The sequence below is a fragment of the Caretta caretta genome, chromosome 5 (genome assembly GCF_965140235.1).
Source record: "Caretta caretta isolate rCarCar2 chromosome 5, rCarCar1.hap1, whole genome shotgun sequence".
In the NCBI taxonomy this organism is placed as follows: Eukaryota; Metazoa; Chordata; order Testudines; family Cheloniidae; genus Caretta; species Caretta caretta.
Window position 1 is genome coordinate 39631330 of NC_134210.1, and position 12553 is coordinate 39643882.

The 12553-nt window shown below is 38.0% G+C and overlaps 1 protein-coding gene across 1 annotated transcript in view; it reads left to right on the forward strand.

The window, feature by feature from the left end:
- Positions 1 to 12553, forward strand: part of ZSWIM6 (zinc finger SWIM-type containing 6) — a 167365-nt gene that overhangs the window by 608 nt on the left and 154204 nt on the right. The window lies entirely within an intron of this gene.

Consider the following 12553-nt stretch of genomic DNA (forward strand, 5'->3'; position numbering starts at 1 on the left):
CACCGCTGTAATCCTGCCCGGGGGGCTCTCCGGGCCGCTCGCCAGCCTGTCACCCACCTGTGATCCCTGCCCAGGCCACAGCGCCGCTCCGACCCTCGCCCAGCTCCCTGACCCCGCGGCCAGCCCCTCACCTCTGCTCTCCTCCTCTCACCTCACCTCGGCAGCTGCCGCCTCCACCCCCCAGCGCTACCCTGCCCCTAGCCCGGGCCCTGCAGCTCTCCGCTCCCTCAGTGCCCCAGCGACCCCCCGACCCCCCCTCCTTCGCTTCCAGCCAGCCATCCAGGCCTCGTAATTTCCTCTCTTCGTCCCCTCCCCCTCGCAGCCAGATTATATGGCTCTTTCACGCCTCTCCTCGGCATCCAAGGCCAGGTTACACGCTGCTTCTGTCCGCCTACCAACTGCCCTTCAATCTGCCCTCTCCCCCCCTCACACCACGCCTGTTTGCTCTCCACCCCCGGCTAATCAAACGCTTCCCGTCCCGTCCCTTTAACTCGCTTCACACTCCTCCCCCCGCCAGTCCCCACTCCCCCCGTAAACCCGGCCGTGCAGTCCCACCTCGCTGTGTCCCCTCCCACCCCCGCTAATCCGGGTCATCGTCATACCCTGGGCCACAATAGAGGAGATGCCAAACCCGCCGCCGCCTCTGCCCCGCAGACCGGGGCGGGCGAGGAAATGAATCAGCAGAAGAAGCCCCCGTGGGGGGAGGGAGGGGCAGGGATCTGTTACCTACAAACGCCAGGAGCGAATTTGCGCGGAGCGATTCGGGTCGCTGAACAAAGGCACTTGTAGGGGATCAGCGGCAGCGACGCTCGGGCGGGTCGGCAGCTGCGGCAGACACTGCAGCCGAAGCCTGGGGCTGCCTTTGAATCACCCCACGGTTGGCTTTGCGGGATGGGGGGTGGCTGGAGAGCAAAGCTGCCAGATAGCGGATCCAACTCGGGCTGCCAGGACTGGGGGGGGGGGAGGGGACTGAGCGATGGCTGGGAGGAGGGGGAGCTGCTGTGTATGGAGGCGGCGGTACATGGGGTGCTGCCAGTTGCTTTGGGATGTAGCTGTTCCTCGTTTCATGACAACAGCAAAAGAGGGAAGTGCTGTTCTTGCTTCTCCGGGAACAATACTCACCCCCCCCACACACAACCCCCACCCCCGCTGCTGCCGCCTGCTGCTGCTCTTCACCCTCTCCAAGAGATAGATCTTTTTCTATTTAACTCCTCCCTTCCTAGTTAGTTTAAAAGGCTGCGGGGGGGGGGGGTGTCCCTTCCTCCCCCTGAAGGGAGGAGGAAGAGGAGCTCTGTGCTGGGAGGGAGGGGTTAGTCCCATCAATAAGAGTGCTGGAGCAGCTACATGGCAGGCTCACATTTTCCTGTGGGTCTTGGACACGACAAGGGAAGGCTGTAGATTTCCCATCTCTCCTGCGCTGCCTGGCTTGCTCTGATGGGGAGAGGATGAACCACCCCCTGGTTTGTGATGGTGGTGGGGGAGGCTTTACAGACCTAGCAATCCAGGCTCCACTGCTGTGTGACAGAACGGGAAGATGGGTTATAATTTCCCGAATAAAACTTCAGTGCAGGGTGAGGTTCTCTTGTGCTGGAGCTGGAGCTCTCGTTTTGTTGTGTTTAGCTGAGTGTATTTGCCAGTTGCACATCTCGAATCGCCGTGAGGTAATTCCCTGTGGTGGAGAAGGAGGAGGAAGACCTGGCACTTTGTTCTCATTTTCATGTTTATTTGTGTCCTTTTCAGTTTTCTGCCAGCCTCCGAAAAGGGGAAGCCAAACAAAAGAGGCTCTTTATTTCTTTTCACTGCCTGAAAAATAGTGAAGATTTGACAAAGGGAAAGAAGGACTGATGACTTAAAGCTGCACGATTCCATTTTCCCTCAAACAGACTTGCATAATCTTCCCCAATATGCAGTTTAAGTCTGAGCTTTTCTCTTCCCTGTCAAGCTATCAGTTTTTGAGCATGGACATGATGATATTTTTAAATGGACTGAAACCAACAGCAGGATAGTTCACAACTCTCTCTTCTCTCCCCCTCCTTCCAAAGCACTTAAAACAAAAATGGATCAGTTTTTCCTTTTATTTATGCCTTGTTTTTACAGATTTGAGGGTGTGAAGTTTCTGGGCCCAAAGGCCCGATAGATTTTTTTTTTAAGATCTTTTGCGTAATTTTGGTTCTCATGTAATTTTGCCTCACTGCCATCCTTGGAGAGAATTCAGTTGTTTTAATCCTGTCTGTGGTTCATTTGAATTCAAATACAGTCTACAAATGTGACTTCTGCCTGGTCATGTATTTTCCAAAGGCAGACTCTGTTGCTTTTTCTCTATGCTCGGTGCCCTTCCTCCCTTCCTAGAGAGTGGTTCAGCGTTGAGACATTTTTAAAAAAAATTTAATTAAGTTTCATCTTCCTTTTGGCTTTCTGTTTCTTTCCAGAGGACTGAAGGACATCTATGGTTCCGCACTTGTGGCAAAACCAGAATTCAGTTTCATTTTGGTTTGGATGGCAGTGCTGAGAATTTTTTTTCTCTTGCCTGTGCTTGATTCTGCTTGCAGGCGATGAGGAATGACAGGAGTGCACATAGGGAGGGTTTCTTGGCTGATTACATTTAAGCCAGGAATTCACTGTGAAAATAAAGCCAAGGGGCGATAAATAAAAGATGCAATCTTCTCTAGGAGACAGACACCCAGCATGGGCTTTGCTTTACTTGCTTTCAGCAGTAGAAGAGGCTTCAGTGAGTAGTTGTGAAAGGGTGGGAGGGGGGGAGTAACTTTTTGTATAGTCTCAAAAGGGGAGGGGCATTGAGCAATGTTGGCAAGGGTCAATGTGAAGAAAGAAAATATACATAAATACAACTTAAGGTTTGACTGCTGCTCCTGGAACACTTAACCACACTTCAAACAAATGCTATACAAACTGTTGAAAATATAACTTTTTTGGGGAAGCCATTTAGAAGTAGCAGTGTATCAAAACCAGTACTTCGAAACACAATGTCAATTGTTCTGACTGCGGTAGAGTTTTTGTTTTGGAGGGCATATACTATAACTTTTAGATGGCAGAGTATCCTCCAACTACTTGTGTAATTTGGGAACATTGTGTCAGAGCTGGTAAGGGTTTTGTATTTGAAATGTTCCTGCCAGAGCAAAAAGGTGTAAGAGCACAAGCAACTCCGCTGCAATGATTTATATTGGCTGGAGAATGGAGTTGGCTTCATGTAATGTAGCAGAATATGTATCCTAATACTGAGCTTATATAAATGTGGATTTAGTGACGGTATAACTGTGAACGTACGTTCTGTGCAGTATGAGTAATAGAAACTTTGTACATTTTTACAGTTGTGCTTTCTGAAAGCACAATTATTGGACAAACCACATTTTATTGCATATCAGATCTAATTGTCGTTCTTGCAACACAAGTATTAATACAAACAGGTTGAAGATTTGCTAAGCAAGCCACATAAATTTTACTTCAGTGCTAGTTAAATGAAAATATTTGCTCCTGAATTTTACATTTTTAGTCAATACTGTAGGAACATTAAGCTGAAGGAAACTTATTACTATGGCAACTTGTTTTCAAGCTATATATATATATATATATATATATATATATATATATATATATATATATATATATATATATATATAATTAGAAGCATTCAGTCTATTAAAACTATTTCTCATTAGGTGCCTTTTTATGAAAAATCCCTACTTTTGCAGCTCCTTGTCTCACATCTGTATTGTAAAGGACTACTTTGCACAAAATTACATATTTTGTAAACGCTATAAGAATTTTTTCAAGCAGAAGTCTTGAGTGTCTATTAGTGTATTTAAAAGCTAACTTAATTTATTCCAATGTAATTCATTTCATTTATAAGCATAATTTGTTTCAAAGGGATTTTCTTGGGGTGGGGGGAAGCTGTCAGTTTAAAAATCATACTTCAAGACTGTGGGAAAGGGTCTCAGAGAACATCGATAAGAGCTTGGGGGAGAAGAGGTGGCTTAAAAACAAAACCTAAGAGAAATGACACATTTTAACTTTAAACCATTTTAAATCGTTAAATATTGTCCAGCAGTGTTTGCAATCCAAACATTACACATTTTCAAAGTATATTAAAATTTGGAAGGCAGATTGACTGACTGCCTAGAAAATAAGTTTTTACTTGGCCAACCTGAAAGACATGCCAAAAGTGAGGGGAAAATATAAATGGTGAAATGTAAATTTGATTTCTAAATTTATTTTAATCTAAAGTCAATGTATTTCTGCTTGCTCACACTGGTCTCTGTTTAAGATATTACAGTAATTTCCACAGCAACACTTGGGGACATCATAATCACAGAAGTAATACCTTTAGATATGAATGGCAGGGGGATGAGGCGAAGGGAAGAACTTCCTGGAGATGAAAAAATAATGTGAAGCATTAAGTGATTAATGCTTATCACATTTCTAAGATTTGTTTAATGTTGATATTGTAAGCCAGCAAACCAGCTTATTTTTCTTTTGAAGAGGGTTACTTCAAGCAGTGTGTCTCTTCACTGCATAACCTTGGGTTTTAGACCGTAAAACATAGTGAGATGCAGTTGGAGAAATGTAACTTATTATCTCCAGAGAAACTTTACTTTGGTTTTCTTCAATGTGAAATAACCTTTGGGGCTCTGTGTATATTTATTTAGTTGGATTCTTAAATTAACTTTAAAAGGTCCGCTTTTTTTTTTTCTCTTACAGAAATGAGATGTTTTTCTTCTGACTCAGATGTTTCTGTGGTAATTTATTTTATTGCTAAAGCTTAATAAAGAAAACTACAAACCTGAGCCCAAGTTTAGTCACTGCTCTCAAAAACACGAGTTACAGTTTTTTCACCTGGAATGGAATGCTTCATGAGACGAGTCACTTTTTTCTGTAAAATTCTGGTTAAATATAATTGTAGCCAACAACTTTCAGATGCTTTTATGGATCTAATGGATCAGAATCTTAGTTAATTTTCTACTTTTGGACAACTTTTCAAAAACACAATCTAAAATTGATAGATTCTAAGGCCAGAAGGGACTACTGTGGCTATCTGGTTCAACCTCCTGTATAACACCAGCTATAGGACTTCTCTGAATTTATTCCTATTTGAACTAGAGCATATCTTAAAATAAAAAAAAAAAATCTAGTCTTGATTTAAAAATTGCCAGTGATGGAGAATCCACAACACACTGTGGTAAGTTGTTCCAGGGACTAGTTACCCTCATTGTTTAAAAGGTTGTGTATTTTATTTCCAGTCTAAAATTGTTTAGCTTCAGTTTCCACCTATTGCATCTTGTTATACCTTTGTCTGCTAGGTTGAAAATACCATTATTATTTTTTTGTTCCCCATGTATATAGAGCCAATTAAATTATAGAACCAGTTAGGCAAATGTCTTTGCTCTTGTTTGAAACTTTTAATTGTTTGAATTTCAACTATATTGTGTTGTACGTCTTTTTAATTGATGAGAGAGGCCAAATTGAATATATTTTTAATAAAGTTGCCAAACAAACTTTGTGCTATGAATTGAAATGCATCCCTCTGCAAACATGATGCTCTTCATTTAAACAAAGTTGGCTGAAGCGGTAATATTTTGCTATTTTTTTTTAAATCTGTAGTTTCTTTAGTTTATCTAAAAGTCTCTTAATTCATTTAGAGTTACTTAAGTTTAACTCAAGTAAGACTGTCCTTAGTATGGAACAAAATGCTTATGTTTCACTAACTCTTTTTGATAAAGTTCTAGCATTGTTCTGGTATATGTAGTGATTTTTTTGTGGCCGGGGACAAAGGGGAAGGGATGAACATGTTAAACTATCTGCTACTGTCTTTAAATGGGAAGTGTTTCTCTGCTGACATGCCAGCAGATACAAGCAAGGTTTCTCTAGCAATCAGCCTGATGATGGAATTTTGGTTAGGAATGTATGAATTAAAGGAGGTAATCTATAACTTGTTTAATGCAGTACTGTGGGGTTTTATTTGTTTTTTTTGTTGTTGTTGTTGTTTTTGTTTTAGAGCTAAGACTACAATTAAGTTTGGAAGATTAGATTTTTATCCGTAAATGTCAGTAAACATCAATTTCACTGTACACATTCAAATGAGTGAAAAAATATTTCCATAGATCGAAACGTACAGATAGGCAAATAAGGAAAAATGCTCCTTGAGAACCTATAGGAGTAAAAATTGAGTGATTTAGGTTTTTGAATTAGGCTTGTTACAAATGGGCTAGCAAACAAATAGTAAAAACAGGTATAATTTGTTGATTTCAAGATATTTACCTTGTATATTTTGACATGTGATGTCAGTTTGTTTTAACAGTTTTTATAGAGCTTTAATTTATTTAATCTCAACATCTACAATCCTTAATTAACTCTCACTGCCCTAATTTCCTGCAAATGTGAAAATTTAAATTGAAAGAACCCAAGTCACTGAGGGTATTAACCCAAGTTAAGTAGTAGTGGCCAATATTTTTGCGTACAAAACCACAAACCAATTAACTAATTTTTAAAGATATCTCTTGCCTCAAGGGGAGAAAAATCTGAATGTATTCCAGTTTCCTTGTTAGATTTGGAATGTAAGTCCTTGATTAGGGAACAAAGAAGCTGTTTTCTCTCTCTCTGTGTACACAGTTTTTAACATGTACTGTTAACCTTGAATTATTTCTTGTGAAAGCATTGGTGTGTAACACTTTGCAACAGTGGAATATTAAATGTGGAAAACCTAGATCTTTCTTTTTTTGATAGGTCAATTATTTGAAAGACTGTCTAAAACCAGTTATTTTTCAAGTCATTTTTTAAAGTGCAGAAACTTTGCCCTGAAATAAAGCTTATGCTTTATTTGTAATGTAAATATTAATGGTAGTGTGTCGGTCAAAAAGTAGTGACACTGTCCTATTAAAGACAAAGTTCTAATACTTTCTTTTAAACAAAAACACCTTACTCAATTACAATTTGTGTGTAACATATTTCCATTGAACATAATTTAAAAATGCATAGATCAGTTTTATAGAAATATATTTTATTTGGATTAACCTGATGAAAATATTTAACATTTATTATAGTTTAGCATTCAAAGGTTTACTTATAATTATTCTTTTCTACTTCTTCCCTGGCACTCCTAATATTGAAGAATCATTGCCCTGAAAACAGACTTCGTACTCTGAGATTTGATAAGCAGAAGCTGACACTTGCATTGATAGTAAAATGTTTCCCAAGCTTGAGTTTTTTCTAAGAAAACAATTTTCACTTTAAAAACTTGCCATCTCTTTGAAATTCTGTTTAAGAAAATGATACCAGCTCTGCATATGATCAGATGTTTTGGTATGTAGCAATTCTTGAACTATAGCCAGCTGTCGTGTCAGCAGCTGATGCATTTTTTTTCTCTGCAGTCTGACTTTCAGAAATGAGCAATTAAAAGCTAAACGTGGCTTTTTTTCTGGGGTGGACGAAAATTAAGAAGCTATTGAAAAGTCCGAGGACTAGATAAACTGAACTTTTTATTTGTTGTTGCCTGTTTTTCCATGTATATAACCTGATAAAGTGAAATATGTATAGAGGTTTTTAATTGTACAGTGCCAAAAAAACCATCCTAAACAGATAATCAAATATAGCAGTGAAACTGGCTACAGGTGTGAAGGATAATCCATTTTACTAAATGGTTTTACATAGTGGGTTAGTGTTGAAATGTAATCTACCTAACTGATCCAGTTGTTATGCAACAACAATTCTTAATTGTTAAAACTGTGTCTCAAAATACTGGTGAAAATTTAAGATAAATTGGAGAAGTAGCTGGTATTCAAACTGTTTATTTTAGAAGATATGCTTGGGAGAAAAGTTTGACTACCTGAAGAACTGGCAGTAGATGATAATTAATTCAAGTCTTCAGATTATGAATATGCTGTCTCTGTAAAGAACTAGTAAATTTCAAAAAATCTTCCATGCATAACAAAGAGTACAGATTAAATTTGAATTCTGATTGCCTGGAATGCAGTCAGCCTGACAGCATGCAAATCCTTGAGTACTGTGCAATAACTGCTCTCATTGTTCAGGGAAGTCTCTCTGTGAACCTTCAGTTTTTCCTCTTGGTTTGCTGTCTAATATTATCCATGCATTTAAATGTTTTTCTCTTCATTGGATATGTATCTAGTGCTTGACATGGCTTCATAACAGTCATTGACCTGGATCACTGGAGATGTCTGCTGGTGCTGTATAACTCAGGCTTGCATTCTCCTTCTAGCAATATGCCAATTATCATGATTTATGTGATGTCCTCATGATGCATCATCACATCTTTTTTGAGATTATGTAGCCATACTCATATAGGCTTTGGTTTTATTGGTTGAATTGTTAAAGTCCCAGTGTCTGGAAGATTTGTAATAGTCGTCACCAACTTTAAATAATGTTACCCTTATTTAATTTCACAAATTGTATGAACACACCAGATGAATGTAGCTGCTAATAGTAACTAAAGTGTAGAGAATTCCTTTGTGATTGTTCGAACTGATAGAAAAGCCTTTTGCATGCCTTTTAACTTTCCAATTCAATTAAGTTTAGTCTCCCTTAATGTAGGCTTTCTATACACTAACTTAAAAACGTACCTCTTTTTTGAAAATTTGAGACCATAAAGTCTGAAGCACATACTGTGGCAGAGGAGAATCACATTTAACTGCATTTAAAATAGATTTTCAGGAAATAATTGTGAAGTGATCTGCACCATCACACACTTCTAAAAGAAGAGCTTAATTTTTTATATTTTACTAAGGCCCGCTACTTCTTGTTGCAAGTCAGTGCACTTGACAGTCTTTGAAATAGCTGGAAATTTTTGTATTGGAAATGCATGGGCAATGGCTGAGAAGGTCTGACATTAATTGGAAGGATACAGTAGAACCTGTCAGTAAGTTTAAATTTGTACTAGTAGAGCTAGCTGATCAGATAAATCAGAAGCTCATTTACTGAATTAATGTGCTAAAAATTCAGGTGATTTACCTCTTGTCCTGCTTTATTTAACAATAAATTGCCTATTTACATAAGTCATCTTTCATTGTTAATTGGTGTCAGACCTCTAATATGTTCAGGAATTGTATGAAAATATGTTGGCGGGGGGGGGGGGAATGGCATATAGAATGAAATATCACAGAAATAGGTATTAATATATCTTTATTGTGTCTGCTTCCTTTTTGTTGGTAGTGGTGGCGGCCAATAGTTAATTACATTCAAATGATCACTTTGGTGACTGGAAAAATAAAATCTTGCATAGCTTTGTGAATGCTAAGAAACAAGAAATTCATACATATGCCAAATTGAACTGCTAGGTGGTTACTGACAGCACCACAATTATGCAAATACAGTGCACAAATTGAATACTGCATATACAGCTGACTACAATGTCTAATTTATATTGACTCATGAAATAGAGAACATATAAGCATTTAAATAGCTGGCAAAACTGTTTTATAAAACCTGAAAAATAATGGGATTATAATCCACTATGGATCAGAATGAATTGGCTTACATATGTTTTAACTATTTTGATATTTCTATTTAAAACTTGTATTCAGAGCAATTGGTGTTGGTTGTGTCTTTCATATTTTTAAATATTAACTCTGGGTGTCAAGGTTAGAACTTGGGTATTTGGTTCCTGGTGGTGGTTGAAACTGTTAAATTACATGTTTCCTATTTCTCTTGAACTGTTGTATGTTTTTCACTTACATATAAATGATTGGTCATGTACTCTGGGCATAGTTCATGCTACTGCTATGTTCAGCAAATAGAAGCAGCTCATAGCTTATCCTTGTCAGTAGCAGCTGTGAGTTTTATTAGTATTTAGTTAATCTCTAGATTTAGGCCTGATAGTTTGACCAGTCTACAATTCATATAGCATCAATCCATATTCAGCAATAAGTAACTTGGCTTATATTGCATTTATACTTCATACTAATGTAAATGGTGAGTTTTTTAGCTTATTTTGCAATTTTATGACTTCAGACACCTTTGTCATTAACCTGCAGTTTGGACAGAAATGATGGTGGAAGAAATGACATGCTAACAATTTATTAGAGAACCAATCTTTATTCGACATGTGTCTACAAATATTCTTCCTGGAAATTTTTTTAGAAAAGATGGTGGTCATTGAACGTTTATTACAAGTATTACAGTAAGCTATTGATTACTTATCTCCTTTTGCATATCTAAGGGGCATAATACATCAATCTGGGAGGATGAGAGAGTGGGTTAGTTAAAACATAAATTAATGTTTTTAACAAAATTGGCATAGATTACTAGAAAGAAAAGCTAAATTAAACATAGCTGATCTCCATACTTAAGACACATTCTGCTGAATCCACTGTTCAGACAAGTTCAAAATTAAGGAAACTTGGAGATGCACAATATTTTGTGTAATGCACTACTTAATGAAGTAAAATTTGAATCTTAATATTTTAGAATAAGAGCTGATAGTGTTTTGACCAATAACTAGTGAGCCAGTTGGCTATGCTGTAGTTGCAAAAATTAGTTTCATTTCTTCCATTGATTTGGCTTGTAAACTGAAACCTCACAGACAGACTATAATTAGTGTCTTGGGGATAGAGTATCAAGTCCATTATGTTTTGGATCAGTGTCTGGACTTGGTGTAGCTATGCTATTTAGAAGCTTTAAGCATCACTTTCGCTCCTGTGCTTGTTGATACGGAGGGATATGGGAAATACAAAATGTACAGTTTGCTTTTGTGTATGGCAGGGCATCATATGTCCAGTGATACTGTACTGATCAGTATTAAACTCTGTGTGTTCAGTTGAGGCTACTTTAGCTGAATGTGCCACTTAGACAGAAATGGAGGTCAGTGACTGGAAATGAAAAGCAAGACTTAAGATGGCTTGGTTAGCCTGATCATGTAAGGCAAGCGGAGGGTAATTTGGTTAGTGCTATTTAAAAATTCTGTAAACCGAAAACTATTTTGGTCACTGAAACTGGTCAGGTAGAACTGTTACTTTGCAGTATTCACTACCGGTCTTGACAGTAGTATTGTTTTATGGGCGTAGGAGTAGGAATGGAAGGATTTAGGAGTGAACCAAGGTTGGTTCATTATTAGGATGGGAGTTGGAGAGAAAGGTAGTGAAGTGTTTGAACCTTTCATAACTACTTGTTGAAGAAACTGAGGACGACGGTGGGTTTTATGATGGAACAGAGAGCTAGGCGTTGAAGTGGGAGAGGACTGTGGCAGGGTGGATTTGATTTAAATCATTAGTAAGGAAGAATCGATTTAATCATGGTTTTCTACATAAAAGTGCATTCTTGTTGGTTGTTATAACCTTAATACCTCATTTTCACAGCTCAGAGATGTAGGTTTCATTTTTAGAAGGTACACACTATACGTTGTTAAATAATGATTTATTTTGAAAAGTTTTCAGATTAGTTTTACAGCTATGTCAGAAAATGAATGATTGTTTGGTTATTTCATTTACCAAAGGTAACTGAAGCAGATATTTATGAAGTCATTGGGAGGTGAAATATCTCCAATTGAACAGGTTAATCATTAATATTTGGAGGATTTTCTTGCCATGATGTATTAGGAGGAGAAGATCACCAGACAAACATTTAAATTATTTTATTTAACTAAAACAACAACATTAAGTATTTTGGATTTTTTTCTTCAACAACAAACGTAATATTTTAACAAAAAGCATATGTCCCTCGCTTCTTACATTTATCTCCAGACTTCTTCTTTTCCAGATCTATTCTGTCCCCAACTATCTTCTATTCATTGAACTTTTTGAAACTTTGACGTTTAGAGAGAGGTACGAAGGGATTGACTCCGCGTACACAAATTTGCAGAGGGAAAATGGAGTTGAGGTCTGTTTCTCATCTCTCTCTATTTTTTTATTTATTTATTTAAAAACATTTTTGCTGTTAACAAGCATGTTACCTCTGGAGACACAAATCCACAGTTTGAGAACTGCAAAACTAAGCATCTCTGGTATCTTCTAGACTGAGCACTGAGTCCATTGGGTAGATGGAAAGATTATTTTGGTTAATCTATACGGAAGCCTGGGGAACCCCATAAGATTGGGTCCCTAATCCATCAACCATTGGAACTCATTTACAAAACTTTTCTTAAACATTACATGTCTCATCTTATAGAATTAGAATTTATAATCCCTATTCCATGATGAGATATCTTTGAGCTATAATATATCTTTATCTTTAAATAAGTCGGGTTTTTTTTTTAATTTAAATTGGATTTTTTTATAAAATGCTTTGAAGAAAAAAAATCTTTTTTAAATCATTGATTTTTAACCACACTGGACCCTGGATACTCTGTGTATGTGATGTGATCAGGGACATGAAGAGAAGTGGTGGATGGAATAATGTGGGGTTTTTGGTTTTTTTTTCCCCCCAAAGGAAAAAAATAAATGAGGAAGGAGGATTGACAGCGGCAGGATCATTAGAGAAGCCTGGTTTCTCCAACATGATGTTAGGAGGATGATTTCGGGGTAGGGATAGGGGAATGGAGGAGACTGCTGAACAAGAGGGTGGCTGCAGAGACAGAGGAGGGAAATCCAGC